Source organism: Syngnathus scovelli, chromosome 10 (assembly GCF_024217435.2).
Source record: "Syngnathus scovelli strain Florida chromosome 10, RoL_Ssco_1.2, whole genome shotgun sequence".
Classification (NCBI taxonomy): Eukaryota; Metazoa; Chordata; class Actinopteri; order Syngnathiformes; family Syngnathidae; genus Syngnathus; species Syngnathus scovelli.
This window is the reverse complement of record NC_090856.1, coordinates 4,584,417-4,604,787: the sequence shown is the minus strand read 5'-3', so window position 1 is coordinate 4,604,787 and position 20,371 is coordinate 4,584,417. Positions and strand designations below refer to the sequence as shown.

The 20,371-nt window shown below is 42.2% G+C and overlaps 1 protein-coding gene across 1 annotated transcript in view; it reads left to right on the top strand.

The window, feature by feature from the left end:
* The window catches only part of ncanb (neurocan b), a 62,384-nt gene that overhangs the window by 244 nt on the left and 41,769 nt on the right, over positions 1–20,371 (top strand). The window contains exons 2-6 of the mRNA XM_049726817.2: positions 146–168; positions 478–578; positions 669–779; positions 6,638–6,851; positions 9,732–9,826. The gene's annotated coding sequence lies outside the window, so the exon portion shown is untranslated. The remainder of the gene's footprint in view (positions 1–145; positions 169–477; positions 579–668; positions 780–6,637; positions 6,852–9,731; positions 9,827–20,371) is intronic.

Below are 20,371 nucleotides of genomic sequence, written 5' to 3'. Positions count from 1 at the left end.
GAAGCACAACGTAACCAGCTGGGCGTAATGCTAAACATGTAGCATCTTTCCGTAGACTTCAAATAAGAGTACTTTACTTGAGTATTTAATTGTTTGACTATGTTTATTCATCTAAAAACTATTTTTGTACTTTCTTCTAAAACAGGCTCATTGGATTCAACAGCTGGGGTGAGTGATATTTATATTGTCAAGTACTTTGTATTGCCTTGTAAAAGAAGGACTGAAAACGCTAATCAAAATGGAGTCACTTTTTTTTAGCATTTTATTTCTAGTGAACAACTTTTTCTTGCTAAAATGAATCTTCTCCATGTTTATGGGAGTTCACTCGGGTTATTTAGCTGGTTTTGCATACACTTGCTTGCACAGCAGCTTCATGACGTCTTTAAAATTGCAGCCTCACTGAAATAAGCCATAAAGCCGTTATGTAGTGAATCCTCATGAATAATACATAACTTATACCTTTAAATTGTATTAAAGCTGTGGCCGGTTACCACGTCCGCCTCATAATTCAGAGTTGCTGGGATCGATTCCGACTCCGGCCTTCCTGTGTGGAATTTGCATATTCCCCCCGTGCCTGCGTGGGTATTCTCCAGAAAAGTGAAATGTTGTTTATTAAGTTCCATAACAACAATAAACAAAATTGCTAATATATTCCAATGTTCCTGCAGGGGAAGGTCTGTGTGTGTGTTGAAAAGCAAGGATCCTTCAATAGTTCGAAGATGTGCAGTCCTCTCAATATTTTTTTTTTTTTCGCCATCAATAGGAAACTCATAACCCAGGTAAGTTGCTAGGCAACTGTTTCAACAACAAAAGCTCTGTGCACTGTATTATATGTCTGAAATAAGGTATATATTAACAAGAGTCATAGAGGTCCTAGAGGGTGTTTTATTTTATGCCAAACTTAAAGACAAAATAGCTGCTGTAATTATTTTTGATTGGCAACACCGTAAACTCTCCCTGAACTCTTTTCTTAGATAATTGCGATTGTCTCCAATGGTGATGTTTACTATTCACCCTCTTCTTAATTGTCACAGTAATGTGATTTCAAGATTTCCTTCACATAGACTGTAAAGATGTTTTCTGTTAGGATTTAAGACATACAGTTTAAGAATGACTGCTGTGAAGGCCGCTAAAACAACAAATATATGATATAAACTCAAATAACAATTTTAATAGCAAGCATGATTTGACGCCATCAAAATTTCTGTCTTTGGCTGCTGGAAATATTCGTAGATATCTGATCGATTTTTATCTGTTGTCCCGATTAATTGTTTAGATTGAAATAATAACAGACAATTAAACCAATGCTGTTGTTCTTTTTCAATGGATTTGTACGACTAGATTCAGTGACTATTTAAAGTATTTGCTTGCATTGTGTGTGTGTGTGTGTGTGTGTGTGTGGGGGGGGGAGTTTGTTTCTCATGGTCAATATTTCTTTTCAGACCTCTCTAGCTTTTGCTGATGCTCTCAGAGACTTTTCTTCTCTTGTATGGCGAGATCCTTGAGTTTTTTTTCTTCATCCAAATTCCTCTTCGTAGCCTCTTCTTTCCTGAAGTGCGAAGAAATTACATTACATTCTGCTTGGCTAGGTGGAGAAGAGTTTTTCAGAGTCAAATTGGGACCTTGACTGGTAATAATTAGATTTTTGCCTTGACAAGATGACCTTTGTGCTGCTGCATTGTGAATAAAAGTGATTGTTGCCGTACAACAACTAATTATAGTGGAGCCACCGTTGTGGAAGGCACCAAAATTGGCTTTTGTCTGGTGAAATCTATCCAAACTGCTAAAAACAAAAATCTATTGCGGGTTTCGGGTTTGTTTATTTGTACACTACATTTATAACGTCTGTTGTGAGCTGTTGATTTTGAGTGTAATTCCACTGTTGGCCACACGATGGTGGCATACTATTTAAGGCAATTGTGTGTTGGTGAGAGAGACACGGATTTTCAGTGACGTCGCTTCAAAAAGTAGTATAAACGACCAGAAAAAGATGTTTAACTTCAGGATTGCTGTTTGGAACACGACTACACATATTGAAATTGGATTTAGTCAATCTGTCTTATGATTAAGCACGAGCTCAGCTGCCTAAAGCCACAGATGGCATTCTGGTCTAAAGTGTACGTGGGAGAATTAGAGCATCCCGATGGGTAAATGAGCCAATTGTGGAGTGGGGAAAAGGAAAACATGGAGAAAGAGAGAGAGAGACAGAGAGAGAGAGAAGAAAAAAAAAAAAACGTGAAGCGCATCTGCCAAACCATCGTAGAAATTAACACAGGATTGTTGTGTTTTTTTTTTCCCCCCCTCTCTCGGTCTTGCTCAGCTCCGTGTTGAAATTTTCCGCTCCAGTTTGAGTGAGGCTCTTTAATTAAATCATTAAAAAGCAGCACGTTTGCTCAATATGCACCGCTGCCTTCATTACAAAGCACAATCACTTGTAATTTATTCACTCACCGTGAGGGATGGATGTGATTCTCTGTCTGTGAGATCACTTTCTTGTCGCCTTGTAAAAGGTGGCGAGGCGCACCACCAAGGTATTAAGAACTTTTTTTTTTTTTTTTATGTTTTGGATTTTTTTTTGTGGTAGAAAAACCAACATAAAGCTTAACTTAAGTTTGACTATCTTATCGAAATTAGCTCAGCCATCTTTGTCTTGTGTCTCTTACCTTGCCCATATATAATGGTTGAGTCCAATTTAGATAATCTTCACATCTCCCTCCATGATGCTTTTCACACAGTGGCCTCTGCACTCCGCTTTACAGCATAGCGGTGGGCTGCCAGGTTCGAGTGCAAAAATAACTCTTCCTTCAAAATGAATAGCAGACGCTCTTGAAAATATTTTCAGACAGAAACAGGATTTGTCAAAGCTCATGGAGTTCAAGTCCAACTAAAGTCAAAGACTTTCATAAGTTTCCAAGGTAGTTCCAAGTCATAACTTTGGTGACTCCGACGTAGCAGACACATTATCATCATCTTCTTCTGCAGATGAAGAAAAGGTCAGTCACAAATAACTATGGTGTAAAAAAAAAAAGCATGACATTAACAACCTGATATGATTTTCCCGTTGTTATCCATGAGCAGCCGCAACAGGCAGATGTTGCGTATATTAGCGACTAATTAGCGAACATTTAGCTGCTAAACAGGCAGATGCTCCCCTCTGGAGTTTGTGGTGAGTAAAAAACAACTTGGAGTTTTATTTTATGGGCTGTATTTTCGGGTCAATGAAAGCCAGTAAACAAGTTGGCTGTGTTCACACCCACTACGGCGCAAAACGCAGGTTTCCAACTGAGAAAGAAAACACCTAAATGTTTACCAAGGTGGATTAAACGGGTATTTTATAAGAACTCTGAAAGCCACCAATCAGTCAAAAATTGCAGCCAGTTAATTATCAGTTCTGTGATGTTGTTATTATGTCCGTATTGTTTTTCAGAAAATCAAATGGAAATGTCAGCGATACACGCCAATATCAGCGACAAAACACTCAAGCATGAAATTGCATTTCGATAAGTTTTGGCCGTCAAACAAATTAGTCTTGGGTGAAGCTTTTGAGCATCATCATCTGTTGGTAAAATTCCGTTGGACAGAGATGACGACGCTATGCATCCAAAGACGCTTTCATTACCACCTCGGCTTTGAACGCATTTAATGACAGAAAAAGATTTTCTTTTGGGGATTGCACGCTTCATCTTCACCTCTTGCAATCTGACAGACGCCAACTACTTTGACTCTGCCGCAATTAAAAAGAGCCCGGCAATGGCTTTCATGTTGGCTTGCCCCTCGCGCTGACAATCAGCGTGCCGGCGGGTGTCTGACGAGGTCAAGTACCGCTGACAGATGCGCGGAGGTACTTGCGTGTCAGCTTACTTGTTTTCTGCACGAGCGTTCTTGAAGGGGCGAGATGTAGCGCACAGTGTGTTGAGCTTCCGTCAAATGGGCTGCCGCTTTAATCTGTCTCGACAGCTTTGTAATTGGACCGCTTCTTGAAGGTTAGGAGCGAGGTGGAGGATGCATGTGGAGAAAACCATTTTAAATGCACCTTCTGGGTCCAAAAGGTCTCGCTCCCCTCACAATCAGGTTTTATATCGAGTGGCTGTGTGAATGGCAGCGGGAACGGATTTTTCCATTTCAATTCTATTTCACTTTCATTCCCTCCTCATTGTTCTGCCCACCATCTTCATGTGGTCTTCTGAAGCACCCCCCTCTCCCTCGTCTCTTGAGAACACAGCACCGGAGATGAACTCCAGCAGACAGGTGCCTTGCTGCTCGGAATGACAATTTGCCTTTTGGAAATCAGCCTGGGGCTCTGTTGTGTTCCTTGCGATTGAGTTAGTCCAACAGCAGACATTGGACAACCCCCCCCCCCTCTTCCCACGTGCCCCCCTCAACCCGCCTCCCGTCAACCTTTTCACGCTCAAGCTTCAAACTGGAAGCCGGTTCAAGAAGAAAACGTGCATTCTTGATTTAGTTTGGGGAAGAAGAGGCAAAGGTGAAAGACAAAGAGACTTTGGTGAAGACAATCCACAATTCATGTGGGACTACGTCTGTTCTTTGTAGTCCAGTACAGTGGGGGGATGTGTGTGTGCATGTGTGTGTACCGCCTTGTTAACTCCACACAACCTTCCGGCACTTTGTGTCAAATCAACATTGTTTTAATCGCGTATGCGCACGCGACCTCTCTCTACTGTGCGTTTCACCCCATTTAGCATTTTTTTTTTCCCCCTCCGCACATAATAGCCTAGCGTGAGGTGTTTGCCCCGCCGCATTAAAGCGAACCAAATATGTTGTTTATGCTCGAACGCTTTTCATCCTCCCCGCCTCATTTAAGTACACGAATGCAACATTTGTAGCTCCGAGGAGCGTGGAATATAGCACCATCGGCTCTTGAGAAAAGAAAGAAAAAAAAAAAAATCCCTGCTGTGAGTAGGCTCAAAAATGGAAAGCTTTTTCCTAGCTGGCTTTCATGGAGGGGATTTTAAGTGGAGACAAAAAATAGCTCTCTTCACTTTAAAAGAAGTCTATCACTGCGAGGCTGTCGGCTGCCTTTTTTTTTTTTTTTCCTGGAGGCCTATTAATCAGGGAAAGGTGGCAGGGGGCGGGGATAAAGGCTCATTAGAGCGCTCTCGCTAGCCGTCATTAGCATACGTTTACACAACCTGGCAGCCGGCTGCAGACGTCAACTTTGCCAGGAGTCTATTGGTCTTTTCTGGCAGGGAAACGTGTCCGGAGGCATCGCCCCTCGTCTCGTTTATTACTTTGAAGCTGCTGCTTGGCAGCGCTCGGAAATACCTGCTCGGATTTGAGTTTTTCATGTGGCAAAATGGCCGACTGAATCCACCCGTTGGTCGTTCAGAGCTTTTGAATCTGTAAAACCATGTTTGGCATGCCACGGAGCGAAAATCAACTTTCTCTTCTTCTATCTAGGTTGAGGATCACCTTCTTTTTCTCTCATTTTTTTTTTCAATCAGCGTTCCCATTCAGAACCTTGTTAAATGGGCCGTGGCTGGCAGAAATAGCAGTTTGTTTTCATTTTACCTGTTTGGGAACTGATTTGAAGAGAACATGAGAAAATGATATTCCACCGGTAGATATGGCCGCCGCGCGACATTGATGTATTACTTGGGCGGCCGACACTCGCTCGCAACTTCGCCGGTAATTGAGTTTGGAGGCGTGCACTTGCGAGAGTGCAAGAGAGCCTGACGTATTATTTATAAAAAAAAATAAAAAATATGGCTTATTTGTGCTAATGCTCTTTTATAGAATTGTGTTTGACTTGAGAAGCTCAGCAAGAAGAAGGACTGCTTCTTTTGTTGTTAAATCGTCCTCTAACCTCCGTTTATTTGATCATTTTGCCTCCAGTGGGATTTGCGACTTGGGTGGCTTTCAAATGTTCTTCCTCTGAGTCAGACTTTGGAATTTTCCAGCTTCCCACTTGTACGGAACATAGCATCATTTCAAGGATTATGAATAATTACCTCATTTGCAATGCAGAAAATTACTAGCTTTGTTACATTTACCTCCATGTTGGTAGAAGCTTAGGGAGAAGAAAGAAAAAAAAAACTCCCTAAAGAAAGCACAAACCTCCGTGAGACTCTCTTCCTTTCCCCTGCGAATCTTGACATTTATTCTCCAATGACATCATTAGAGTCGGAAAAGCTGGAGGCGACCATATGGACGCCGCGACTGCTCGGCTCGGTCCGTAATTTAAATAAGTGTGTTGACAGAGTTTGCGTGTATGTGTGTGTGTGTACTATACATAATTTTAAAAGACGTTTCAGCCTCAGACAACCAGTTTGCTCAAGTTGCCCATTAGCTCCTCATTTCATCATATAAAACATTTAATGAAAAAAAAAAAAAGGCTTTCTTCACAACAGTCGAAGTCGAGGTGTGCTGCTGGAGTGACAAGGTAAAAGAGGTGACGGGATGAAAGATGCGGGCCCGGTCTTATTCGCCGAGGTGATGGGCAGATTGGCAGACGAGGTCGGACAGGAGTCTCAGCGGACTATGATGTTTGCAGATGACGTGATCTGCCGTGAGAGTTGATGGGAGGCAACCTCAAGAGGTGGCGGGGATGAGGAATGGAGGTCAGTTGTGGAGGAAAGCGTTAAATGATATTGACTCCATGTTTGTGTGTGTCATCCAGCTAGGCTACAACGAGCTGAGAGGAAACATGCCGGATTGGGACGGCGGAACGGGATTGAACGCAACAGACGACTCGTGTTCTGTTTCATTGGCGTCATCCATCAAAGTCCATTTCTGCCTCTCGTGGTGCATTAAGTGCATTAACGCCCGCTGCGGACATCCATAACGTCTCCGTCCTGTCATCACTTTGCTGCCCTCATCTCGCCATTTGCACTGTAAGTCACACAATAAACGAAGAGCGCGCGCGGCAGTCGGCGGATTGTCGGTGGGATGTCGACAACGTGACGAATCCCTTTTTAGCTACTCAACCTAACATAGTGGAGCCACTTTCGGGAAAAGTAGAACACAAGCTGTAAATCGTATTTCGCTTGCATCATTAAAATCGACGCGGCCGGCGCCTTGAAATATCTTTGGCAGAATAATTTTCTTTTTTTTTTGCGATACTATATCTCATCAACTCTAAAAGCATGTCCAAGTCACATTAGCGCTGGCCTTCTTCCAAAGCATAACATTTCATTCTTTTAATTTCCCCATCATCTGTCGCTCCCCCCCTGTCATTTTTGCGCACTTCCTTAATGAGGCGCTCGCTCAACGCGGCGCAGTTAATCCATCAGTGGCTTAATTAGTTATCACTGTTTACTTCTGAAGTGGGCGTAGCGAGAAGACAATATTTGACGTATGTTGTGAAACTAGCATGAAATAAATAACAACAAAAAAATCCGATGATGATATTTAGCGGTAATATCACGAGACGGTGAGTTACTCGAGCAAGAACGGCCCGATAGTCGATTTCAAATGTCAGTCGGTTTCATTGTTATCGTTAGAAGCAAAATTCATCAAATTTTATCTGTATAAGATTTGACGCTACAGCTCCCCTTCTGTCCTCTTTGTTTGCTAGACATGCCACAAGGCATTATGTCGGTTATTTTATTTGTGGGGGGGGAGAGAGGAAGAAAAAAAAAGGCTTTTGTCTACTGCACATATTGTGCTCGCACTCCAGATGGAAACGTCAATAAACGGCGAGCCAAATGTGCTCAAGCTGACTTTCAACTGCATTTATAAGAAATAATTTGAGCATGCGTGAAAACACAAAACAACTCAAGGTCTGATCTTGTCGTTTTGACCTTTTGAAAGATTTCTTTTTCTTACTGCTACCATATTTGAATCGCATTCAGTATGCTCAATTGTGAGAAATTAAATATACAAACCATAAAACACGACTGCAACCAATCACCATCGCGGCTGAGCCTTTAGCGTCCTCCATAATTTCTCTCCCCCCTGGCCTCTGTCTTGCCCTCGAAGCTCCGCCCCCACCCTCCACCATCAGGTAATCTAGCCCTTCAATCAGGCGACGGATGACAAATGGCCGAGTGCATTTGTCGATTGCCTTTTAGTGCCCGTGTGTGTCGTATGCAGGTCACTCAGCTGCGGAGTCGCCATCAGCGCTCCTAACCACAAAAACCTCAAACCGCATTTTTTTTTTTAACACACCCGACGACCCCCTCGCCGTTGCTCATCTGTGTTTTTAGCCACAAGCCAATTTAATAAAATATGCCTGCAATTATCCAAGAGCGTATCCTTTTTCTGCCTTTTTGCCCAATTAGCCCGCTCAACCTGCACCTTGGAGGGAAGGGGGGGGGGGGTGCACTTTTGCAATGACAATTACATTGTTATTGACCTGTAATCCACTATAATTGATTCGAATGACATGTCTTAGCAAAGCGGGTTTTATCGCTCTCTTTGTTCAAGGTTGACTTGATTTTACTGCTCTTTAATTGACCTTGTTGGTGCCCGGCAGACAAGCGTATTCAACTTCAGCTCGTCTCTCGTCGCTTTCCATCGTGGCCTTTACGCTCAAAGTAAACTTGATTCCTTTTCCTCCAAAATAAAAGCTCTCAGGGACAAACGTGATTAATTATTCCCGTGGGATTCATGGGTGACTAGACGGTATTTTTAATAAGCCCCTCTCTCTGCGTTTTGTCTAATTAAGGATTCCGAAAATGTAATCAACAGCAGCCAAAGGACGCTTCCAAGCCATGCGTGGAGTTTGAAACTCATCAAATATGCGTTTCATCCGAGTGCGATGGTCTGACTACACAAAATAAAAACCCAAAAAGCTGGGACGCCATGGGATCAATAGAGATGCCTTTTAAAAATGTATTATTTTGAGCACTTTCTCCCTTGTTTGGTGGTTCAGGTCATTTCAAGAAGGGCAGGCAGAGCTTCAAAACAAAGCTTGCACTTTCATGGCTTTAACCTTTCAAGATGAAATGAATCGAAATAATCCACCCTCCCTGCTAAATGTATTTAAGTAAAGTAATCACTCGATCAGCACCGCGGACAGCTCCGGTTCCTAACTGGATGTTAAATGTTCACGCGAGCGTTAGCGCGTTTTGTTAGCTGAAGATAAATTGTAATGAGAACAAAATCTTGAAGAGAGAGGAACAAAAGCATGCACGCACACACACACGCACACACACACACACACATTCGGAGGCGGCCGGGCCCTCCTGGGGGATCATTATACTTGCGATGCTACAAAGCGCCGCCTTGCTTTAGATGACATCACGTTCTGCCGGATCTTTTAACCTAAGCGCTCTTCCGACTCTTTCTCTTGTCACGATAAACAATAACTACATATTTTTTGTGTACAATCAATAATTTCATGATTACATACTTGATCGGAATGTCAAGCTGATTGCAGGAGGCAAATCTCATCCTTACAAGACATGATGAGACTTGACCGAATTTCAGGATTCAAGCTTAAAGGCAGCAAGTTGTAATCTACAACACCCCCCCCCCCCCCTCCTTCCCCCCTCCCCTTTTTTGTAAGCACCCCTACACCGCCCCCATCTCCTCCCCCTCATTAGAATACTGCAGCGCGCTCTTTTGTTCAGTAGCGCTCAGCTGCTGGAGAGGTGAGCACCGCTCCGGAGCTCCTCATCACCACTCACTCTCCTCTTCCTCTTCCAGGAGTCACGCACGGACACCTCTTTACGGATAAAGACCAACAACGAGTGTCGCTGTGTTTTTATTTTTTTTTCCTCCACACACAGTCTTATCGACTTTTTTTTTTTTTTTTGGATGCCCTGCAGCTCTCTACCACTTGCTTCGCATCCAAAGGCTTCAGGAAGGCTGTGAGCATCATCGCGCTGCATTCCTCTGGACCGGACCTCACCTCTGCCGGAAGGTGAGTTTGACACTGAGAGCATTTTAAAGCATTGTGACTTTTTGTTGCAAAAGATGTTTTGGACATAATTATATATATTGTGAAGATTGTGTTGTTCTGCACCCAAAAAAATATTATTATGACACTTTTTTTAAGTCCTTCTAAAACTTGACATTACAATATGCAGATTCCATATTTTTCTACGTCTTTGATTATTTAACCAAAGTTATTCAAATCATTTATTACATGCTGAAAAGTCACATTCCCCAAATTCATATATTTTCAGAATTACACATTTTCCTAAATCAATGCAGATTTTAAAAAGAAAATGTGCCGAATCCTTCCACATTTCTCAAAACCAAACCAGTCCAACTATCATATCCAGCACATTTAAGACATCTGGGCCACCATCAATTAATTAATCAATCAATTCCTTTTTAAATTTTTTCAGTTTTCAATTTTTCCTTTCTGAAAAATGAATCCCACTAAAATGAATGTAGATATTTTGCAAATTTAACTCCTGCTTCCATTTCTTCTTATTCAAACAATAACTTGAAAATGTTCCGCTCATTCAGCCATCATTTTGAAAGTCACATTCCAAACATTTATACTTTTTCACATTTTCACAAATTTACCTGCACATTTCTTGACCAATTCAAAACATCCCAACTCCAAAATATCCTGTTCATTCTCGACACTTGCTTTTTATTCTCACATTAGCATCCTTGTTGTTAGCACGATAGCATTCGAACAGCTCTCATTAGAAATCGAAACCTCATTGACCACACTAATTGTCATGATATCACGACTATGCTTAAGTCATTTTACATTTCCCAAGTTGCACTTTCTACATTTTCTTACATTTTCCCCACTTCTACCAAATTGCAATTCACCGTCAGCTCTTCAGCCAAAATCTGAACAGAAGTTTCTTTCTAGTTTCGTGATATCATTAGACTGAGAATGTCAAGTGAAATTTGACACAACATTGCCTTCCTCTTGGGCTGTGATGTTTACTTGTGTCCACCTCCCGTGTCCTCACTAATGACCCAAGCCCGAATCTCCAAATCGCCCGGCTCCATCGATCAGGGTTTCATTTGAATTGTGCCTGCTTGAGCAGCCATGTGTGGGCCTTTGTGTGTTAGTGACCTATCAGTATCATTGCGTCCCGCTTCTTCAGCCCTCATGCATATTGTAGAAGGTCCCGGCTTTTGCCTTTGTCCGGCTTTTGTTCATGCTGTGGATCACAAGCTCTGTCCTTTTATGTCTTTGTTTTCCCCCAAATCTGTTCTTTTGTGCCATTGAGTCCCCCCTACCCGCCGTTTTTATATTTTCCGGATGAGTAATCGCTGATTTCGGTCTGGTGGGGACACCTCAAGAGGACTTGTTCTTCCTCCCTTTCCATCCTCTTCTTGAGTCTTTATAGCGTTGTTATCTACTCCTCTCATGAGGTTGCCGATGTCCCCTTTTTCTTCAACGATGCCACGTTCTGGCCGGCTGAGCTAAGCGCAGTTCGGACACAGACAGAGCGATTCAATTTTACACTTGAGTCGTGGCCAAGCACGTGAACGGAAATCGAAGTTTTTTTTTTTTCTGCAAGGGAAAGCGCTAATCTAGTTATCTTCACTAAAGCCGTATGCTGTAATATGCACGCCAGGCCTGTAGGCGGCGCTGTCACTTTCTGGTGAAACTATCATCGAAACTTTCTCAATTGCTTTTCAGCTAAAATCACGTCCGCGATGAAAATCGAAGATGAAAAATGAGTGCGTTACCATACAAACAAGACAAAATATATAAATCCCAAACGAAATCCATCCCTAAGATTTTTATCTCTGATGAATTACTGATGAGTGGCTGCGAAGAAAATCCATACAAATATGCACCTTATCTTATGGGCTTAATAAAAACAACACCGGCTATCCCAGTGATTGACAGCTCAGCGAACAGCCCCCTTTTCCCAGCAGAGGGAGACGAGCCTAACTGGCTCGGAGCAGCTTTGGCTCGTCTAATGGCGCACGCACACACACATGGCTCGAGCCATATTGATCCCGCCGTCGCCACCGTAGCGAACGAGTGGTGCAGCTGGGCCAAATATCATCCTCCCCCTCTTACCTCCTTCGCAGCTTGTGAATATTCATCAAGAGAGACCCCCCCACTGCCACCCCAAATATATTATTCACAGGAAGCATTTTGCCTATTAAATACTCTAAATAAATAATGACATCTGGTAACTGTTATGTGCGCTGAATTAATCAAAGTCAAAATTGGAGGGCGCTAACAATGGATGGCGGCTTGGTGGCTATACTTTATATTCCCCTTGGGTTTTTTTTTTTTCTCCTTTGTCGGGTGCTCCTCTCTGGGTTTGCTTTAAGTAACCCCCGCAGGAGATGCTGTTTATTTTATTTTACGTTCATAATGAGAGATTTTTTTTCGCCTCCCCTGTGAGGTAATCTTCTTAAAAACAAAGTGTCCCTTTGGGTGTATTTTTTTAAAAAGACCAAGCTTAAGAAAAGCAATACAATAAGGAATAATTACATCACTGCAGTAAACATACTTTAGTGAGTTTAAAACCTGCAAAGAACTATAATGAATATATTTGTTTTCATAATGGTGAAACAAAGTGAGATGCAGATTTGAGTGCTGAGATTGTTAAGATGCATACAGATGGCCAGCGCTTCCCCACTCTTACGCCACGAACCCCCAAGAGGACGAGCTTTTGTTGTCGTGCGCATGTGTGAGCAACTACCGTAATTTCCGGACTATAAGTCGCGGTTTTTTTCATAGTTTGGGTGGGGGGGCGACTTATACTCAGGAGCGACTTATATATGGTTTTTTTTCACAAATTTTTACTTGATCATTAAGACATCACTTACAAGTATAGTTGACCACTTCCCATGTTATTTTTAGTATAGTTGATCACTTCACATGCTTTTATTTCTTTATCTTGAACATATTCAAAACATAAAAAATAGAGAAAACATCAAATAAAGCAATTAACACTTTAAAGCACCATATCCAAGTCCACTGTCTGCTGTATGTACACTTGCTCCATTTTTGCTCCTCTTATATTTATTATTATTATTTTTTATTATTTGTTTATTTATCATTTATTCAATACTCTTATTTATTCATTGTTAGTGCCTTCTTGGTTTTTTTTGTGTTGCTTGTATGCATATGTGTACTATCTCACCGAGGGATAGTGGAAATGTAATTTCAATCTCTTTGTGTGTCTTAGTATATAAAAAAATATATCGACGATAAAGCAGACTTTGACTTTGATAAAACAACCAAAAAAAATTATATTTTCAGACGAAACTGGATGAGGGCGCTCTAAATTTTACCGTTGGCCGTGACTCATCAACTGGGTGGGCTTAAGAAAAATGGCACCAAAAAGAAACTCATATTTTGCAGGTTACAAACTTCAAGTTGTAAAATATGCAGCTGAAAACAGTAATCGAGCAGCAGAAAGAAAGTTTGGAGAACCGTGATGTACCAATGGATTACTATTTCAAGTGACGTCAGTAGCGCGGCGCGCCGGTTGTTTACATACAAACGTGCCCACACAAGGACTACCATCATTAGCGGTGATCATTTCTAAGTGACACGGAGGACAAAGAGTTTGAAGGAATTAAGGATTTGGAGTGACATAGAAGGTTTGAAAAACTATTATGGCTTTTACGCACGCCCGGTCTCTACTGAGTCGGGGGCCGACGCTCGGCCGAGTGGCTGTCCGCGAACGGTGCGCGGGGCTCGGACATGGCTATTACGCACGCCCGGTCTGTCTGGAAGTCCACGCCGCCACACGCTTGGAAGTTTGTTTTGTTTAATAAAGAGCCGTTTACCAAACCTACGTCTATCCTTGTACTTTGTTAACGCTACAATATAGTTATATAGTAGATCTGTGGAATAAAGACGAGGCTGACGTCAGGGCGCACGCGCGGCGATGTTGACAAAGGACGAGGAATTTGATCGATGGATTTAATGGAATTAAAGTGCACGGATGGTTTGATAATATTATTGGCTTGTATTATAGTTATTTAAAATATAGTTTATCTATCGTTATATGAGCCTGTGGAATATTTTGAAGCGCAAGCGCCCTCAGCCGTGCGCACCCATTGTTGACAAAGAACGATCGATGGATTTAATGAATTGGAGTGACACCGATGGTTTTATAAACATGTTATTCATGTAATAGTTGTCCTTAATCACTCTATATGTTACGTCAGGCCCGTTCTCAGCTCTTTGTTTGTGTTTGTCACGTTAGCATACCTATCGTTTAGCCTGTTGTTGCTATTTAATGAATTGGAGTGACACCGATGGTTTTATAAACATGTTATTCATGTAATAGTTGTCCTTAATCACTCTATATGTTATGTCAGGCCCGTTCTCAGCTCTTTGAGTTTGTCACGTTAGCATACCTATCGTTTAGCCTGTTGTTGCTATTTAATGAATTGGAGTGACACTGATGGTTTTATAAACATGTTATTCATGTAATAGGTGTCCTTAATCACTCTATATGTTACGTCAGGCCCGTTCTCAGCTCTTTGTTTGTGTTTGTCACGTTAGCATACCTATCGTTTAGCCTGTTGTTGCTATCGTTTAGTCTGTTGTTGCTCGTTCATGACTGTTTTTGGTGTGGGATTTTGTCGAATAAATTGTCCCCAAAATGCGACTTATACTCCGGAGCGACTTATATATGTTTTTTTTCACTTTTTGGGGCATTTTATGGCTGGTGCGACTTATACTCCGGAGCGACTTATAGTCCGGAAAATACGGTATTCAATTTGTAGAGACACAAAAGAATCCACACATCGGATATCGTCCGTTCGATTCAGGAAAGAAATGAGAGGGCGGGTTAAGAACAATGAAAAGAGTTGGGGTTATTGTTAGTGTTGTTTGGAGTCGATAGTCGCTTAATTGGTGGCAAAAAAATATTGATTATGTCTTGAATAGTGCAGATTTGTTCATCTGTTAATGATGAACAGAGCGATTTAATGTTCGCTTGAACTGTCTGAGACGTTTCATCGCCTCCTCCTCACTGTGTGGGAGCAGAGCTGGCTTACGTCACCTCAAGATCAAAACTAGATAAAAATGAGTGAAAATGAATAAATTAAGTTTGACTTAGTTTGAATAATGGATTGCCGTGATGCTTCATTACAAAAGGACCTGGTCAAACATGAAGATGATTTTGTTTTTTTAATTGCATCATGACTTCTAAGACTTTTGCTTTTGTGTAACGTGGAAAAGCTTTATGGGAACAGGTTTAGCATGTTAGCATTTAGCGTCGTCATAGATGCTCAATATTTGTTGCCATGTATCTTTTATTGTCACAGTTGTGTTTTTAAAGTGAAAAATTATTAGTTATCAACAAACACCAGTTTTGACTTGGTATTTATTTGCGCTGCTTTATCTGCTTGTTTGCATTCTTGTAAGAGACCAGAGTGAAATAATTGATTCCGGCTTTACTTGACTTTCTGACTAATGAAAGTATTTGTGTTTCCATGATTCGGATCAGAGGTTAAAATACATTTCGAGAAATGATTTTCATTAGCCGTCACCGCACACATCGACCTTAAATGCACCCGGAATAAATCACAGATTAAATAAAAAAAAATCTTTGTCTTTGTATCTCCTTCACTGGCACAGAGAGCCAGTCGAAGGAACTTTCCCATTAAGTCAATTAACATGTCCATCAAAGTCAGAAGCAAATTGCTGAGTCATTAAATCAGGCACATTCAATACGTCGCGGACGACGTCTTTAGCTAGCCCATCAATCTCGATGTCCCGTCGCTCACGGCAGAAACTTTAAGCCAGCCTCCGCTACTCTTTTACGGACATAACCCTGGCTTTGCTTTTTGAATTCCAACGACAACATTGCCCCACTGAGATTCGAGGAAATGCAGCAAAATTAAAATGATAAAACAAAAGGAATTGGCATCACACCCGATATTTTGAGGCCAGTGTTTACTCATCCATCTTCCAAACCTCTTTTACGATTAACAGCAGTGTAATACGTTTTTTAATAGCAAATTTGATTGCGCCTTGCCTCAGGCCTTCATCCAATATGCCAAACACATCTCAAGATGGAGATTTGGAAACCCTTGCTGGCCAATCAAATGTCCTGCCAACTGAGCCCTGACAAGTTGTGGCCTAGTCTGAAGTCTTCAAACTTTTTTTTTTTAGTTATTCCAGCGGAGTCTCTTTTGGCTTTCGCCGCATCTACAAGGAAATTGCATTTAAAGAGAGCTATTTCCATTCAAATAGCTTTTAAGAGTTTTTTTTTTGTCAATGCCAGGAAAGACCCGCTTGCTTTCCAAATGAGGAACCACGCCCACCGCCGGTGGTTCTCCTGAACATGAAGGTCACCTGTTCTGCTCCATGATACTCGAAAAGGAAACATGAACAATGAGCGTTCTTTTGGTGAACATGATCCTGTTCTCCTCCAGCGATTTCAAAACGAACTGCAGGGACAGTTTAGCACTTTTATAATTAACTGTCACAGTCAAGTCAAGGGAAATTCTGAGAAATGCAAAATGGTATTTGTCGAAAACATCTGCTTATTTCCCTACTGGGTGTTTTTTTTTTTGGGTACCTCCTTATAGATTTGAACCAGCTGTAATTAACATCCCGATAATAACTCTCAATTAGGGGTTTCTGGAGCACTCACAGAGCTCTTGGGCCTATTTAGTGCTATTTGGCGCACAAAGCTGTTGCAACTTTGGTGTGTTTACTGGAGAAAACGGGCCAAATCATTTTTTTTTTTTGCTTTGACTTGCAAGCAAAAATTAATTTGGTTGTACCCGTTAGCTTAATGCTAGTAGATAATGGGCAAACACCCATCACAGGCTAATGATTAGCATTTTTGTGGCAGTGTTATAATTCTTCAAGCATCAACAACAATATGCACCGGAATATATTCTTTATCCTCTGAGAAGAGAAGGATGAACGTTACAATAGTAATGAAATGTATTTGTTAGTGTGCGTCCCCCTGGGATTCCTGAGTCTGATGGATTGATCCGAGCCAGCGAGAGCGTACCCCCGATGTGTGCGTCACTCTCCATATGCGGCGCCTACAATAATGTCCCATCAGCTCAATGAAATGAGGTCTGCGGTTCAGTGATGGACTCCGCTGTCATCGTAGGACCGGGTTGTCTATGGCCCCGCCCCCTCGTGCTCGCTTCCTTGATACTGTCGAGTACAAAGCGAGCAAAAGCAATCATTCATGCCCCACAAACACAACAAGGGGGAAAGACAAGGCTGCAGGCAGAACATTTGAGACCCCGTCTTAATTGGGCCCCATCTTAGCGTGACCTTCATCGTTTTGACAGAGCGGCGGGAATTAGAGCGAGACGTCGAAAAGATGAGCAGCTCCTTGTTTCTCCCCGGCTCATGTCAATGGGTAGCGTGGCGGAGCTAGTTATTGTTAAAACTAAATAAATCAAGATAATACATTCAAATTCAGGGAATGCAACAAATTTTACCTTTTCTTGCTTTCGGCTACTGCAGCGCAAAACAAATGGCTGAAAACGTAACGACCACCGCCGCTGTCCAGCGGTTGGGAGTTGTACAGTAATTTACGATACCCCGCTGGAAGGTCTCGGCAGGTATGTTAGCAGTCGAGCCGTGTATGCTTCAAGTGCTCCCAGTGGAAGTTGAGAAAGTGATGCTCCATGCTGTACTGCACTTCACTCTGGTTTTTAAAAGCTCCTTGGTGGTTTATTAGAGGGGGGATGGGAGGGGGGATCTCCTAAACACCTACCTTCTACTCCATTGTTTTAGAAGCTATAGATTTAAAGCTTTACACGCACTTATAGTGCTGAGGCAGCAGTAGTGCAGCTGAAAGTGGATTTCGTGTGGCTTCATGAGCCTCTCAGTGGATCATTGAGACTCAACTTCCTTGTACCCAGGTTATAGGCCAAGGGACTGCCCTTAAAAAATTTATTTTTCCCGAAAAAGCGTGAGATAACCAATCTATCAAATCCTTTCCCGAGGTGTTCCTCAAGGGTCAATCTTAGGGCCCATCCTTTTTTTTCGCTCCTGCTCAGAGATATCAAGAGCAAATTTCTTACCACTATTGTGTATCTCCAAATTTATTTTTCTTGATGCGCAAAGTGATGATTGTTGACCTCAATCAAAAGCTGGGTGGCTCACAACTCGTTTCAGTTGAATGCATCCTTCGTCACCCCCCCCAGATGTCAGAGAAGCAGCCAATCAAGGTCCCTACTGAGAACATGCTGCACTTTTTATGAGGACATTTTTGCAATCACTCTGCTTGATTGTGCTTTTTATGCTTATTCATTGTTTCAGACGTAGCCCACCTCACCGCAGTCCTTTTTTTTTTTTTTTTAAATCAGTCCACTGCAAAAAAAAAATCCTTAACTGGCCACTCATTCTCCTCTGATTGCACTTGGTAGCGCTAGGGTTCTCAAACTGGGTCCAGGAAGTGTATTTCCAATTCCCCTTATTTTAATGCCAATTAAGAAAAACCCCACGTGGACCCCAGACACTAAAAGAATTTCTTATTCAATTTTTTGAGACTGGCATGTTGACAAATTCGACCTGTTTGAGAACTCCTGCTTGCTGTGCCATTGTGATTTCCATGCTTTCTGCCCCCCCCCCTCCCAACCAGAATGGATTCATACCTGTGCCCAGTGTTTAAAACGGCCAACCCACGTGCGCCGCCCATGCAACCACGTCAAAGCGCGAAGCTTGCATTGTGATGTCGGAAGCCTCCCGCCAACTCACCTCGCCCCCCTACCTTCGTCTTCTCTTTGTGTCGATGGCTGGATAAATGAGTTGTTTGCTTTTTTTGGCACCTTTCAGAAGGTCACTCTAGCTGTCTGGATCGCAGAAAAGAAGGGGGTGGGTTGCACGTATACCGCCTCGCTCAGCCCTTTAAAGGTCCATTAGTTTGAGATGTATTAGCCCATTAGACAAAACTCATTCGTGCTTCGTGCGACGGCGAAGCAATTCCTCTAACGTTAAAATGAACCTTTTCCTCATCATTTGTCCTCGCTGCTTTTATCTTCATTGGGGTAGATGCAATCACTTTTTGATGTGAAATGTGAAGTCTTACTTAAAACTAACTTGAATAGAAATCACTATCAAGGAAAAGCTGATTACGTTTTGGAATCCAAATTAAATTGCTTTAATTTTAGATGCTGTATGTAACAAAGAGGTTGGTTGGCTCAGGTTCACATGATTATTAGTGGCTCTTCGCGGAGGATAAAGAATTTACGCAAGTGAATTTTCATATCTATCTACATGTTTTGCTTAGAGGGTAACTGATTGACTGCCCGTCCCCAATTTGGTTGCGCTCCCTATTTTGGACACCCCTAAAGGATTGATCTCTTTCTAACTCCCCCCCCCCCCCCCCCTTCCTGCAGAACAGCAACATGTGTAAACGTGGGGAAAAATCCTTTCCAGACATTTTAGACAATTACCCCGAAGGCTTGCGAATTCCCCGGATATTTAGGGGAGATTATTTCTCGCGCTAAACGCTTTGGAATTAACCAAATGAAAAACCTAAAATAGATGCCGCAAAGCCCGAGGACTGAGCTGAGCGCTACTCACTTTAGAGTTAACGTGATGAAAGCGATAAGTACCTGCAAGCCCGGAGCTTGACCGGGGGAAAATTACAGCCTGCCGCGTGGGTGCTTATTCATTTCCACCGCCGTCTACCATCATGGAAAGCCACATTAAGGCACTCCAGCCTCGAGTATGGAGTAATAAAGTGATTTAGCCGGTTAATTGGAAGCAAATTAGCCACGCTTTACGGCAGAGGGAGACGGGCTGGATTGCCGGTATTTCACCCTGCATCGAAAATTTAAAGGAATTTTTTTTTTTGTCGCTTATTTACCATCAGTCGCACGTAATCCATTCGCTTGCTCCTCTTGTGGGTGAGCGCTGCTATTAACCTGTCATATCTTGCGGTCGTCTCATCAATGCTAATGACTCGCTGTTTTGAACCAATTAACATATAGCCGAGTGACTCATCCGAAAAGACTGGGCATGATTAATGATAGTGTCTACCACCGGGTTAAGTGTCACGGTGCGGAGAGGATAGGACGCTTACACGCGTAATGCTTAACACATGTACAGTCTATTAAACCAGCGCAGAGTGGAAAGTTTAGCTCCCTAGCATTGGTCGTTACCAAAAGCACTTGTCGTCTTTCCTTCCTTCCTACCTTCCTTCCTTCCCTCAATCATCCACGATCCCATCCATGCCTGCAATAGATTTTTTTTTTCTCCATTTGTTGACCTTTTTTAAAAATTCGTATTGGACAAAAAAATAGACCTCTCGCGCCACACTTTTTGACAAGGACAGCCACAAGGACTTGTTTTGCTGATGGCCGCATGAATAAAAAATGGCACATCTTAAATAAATAACGGAACAATCTAGGGCTGATTTATTACGATGCCCAATAGCGGGCACTAAATTGCATGACGATGCGCTCTTAACAAACACAAATGTTAAATTGCGTTAAAGTGGAGAGTTATATTTAAAAGAAGGTTTTGCTTTGGGCACCTCTGATCGTTTTCACCATGGACTATTTAGGAGAGCTCTGC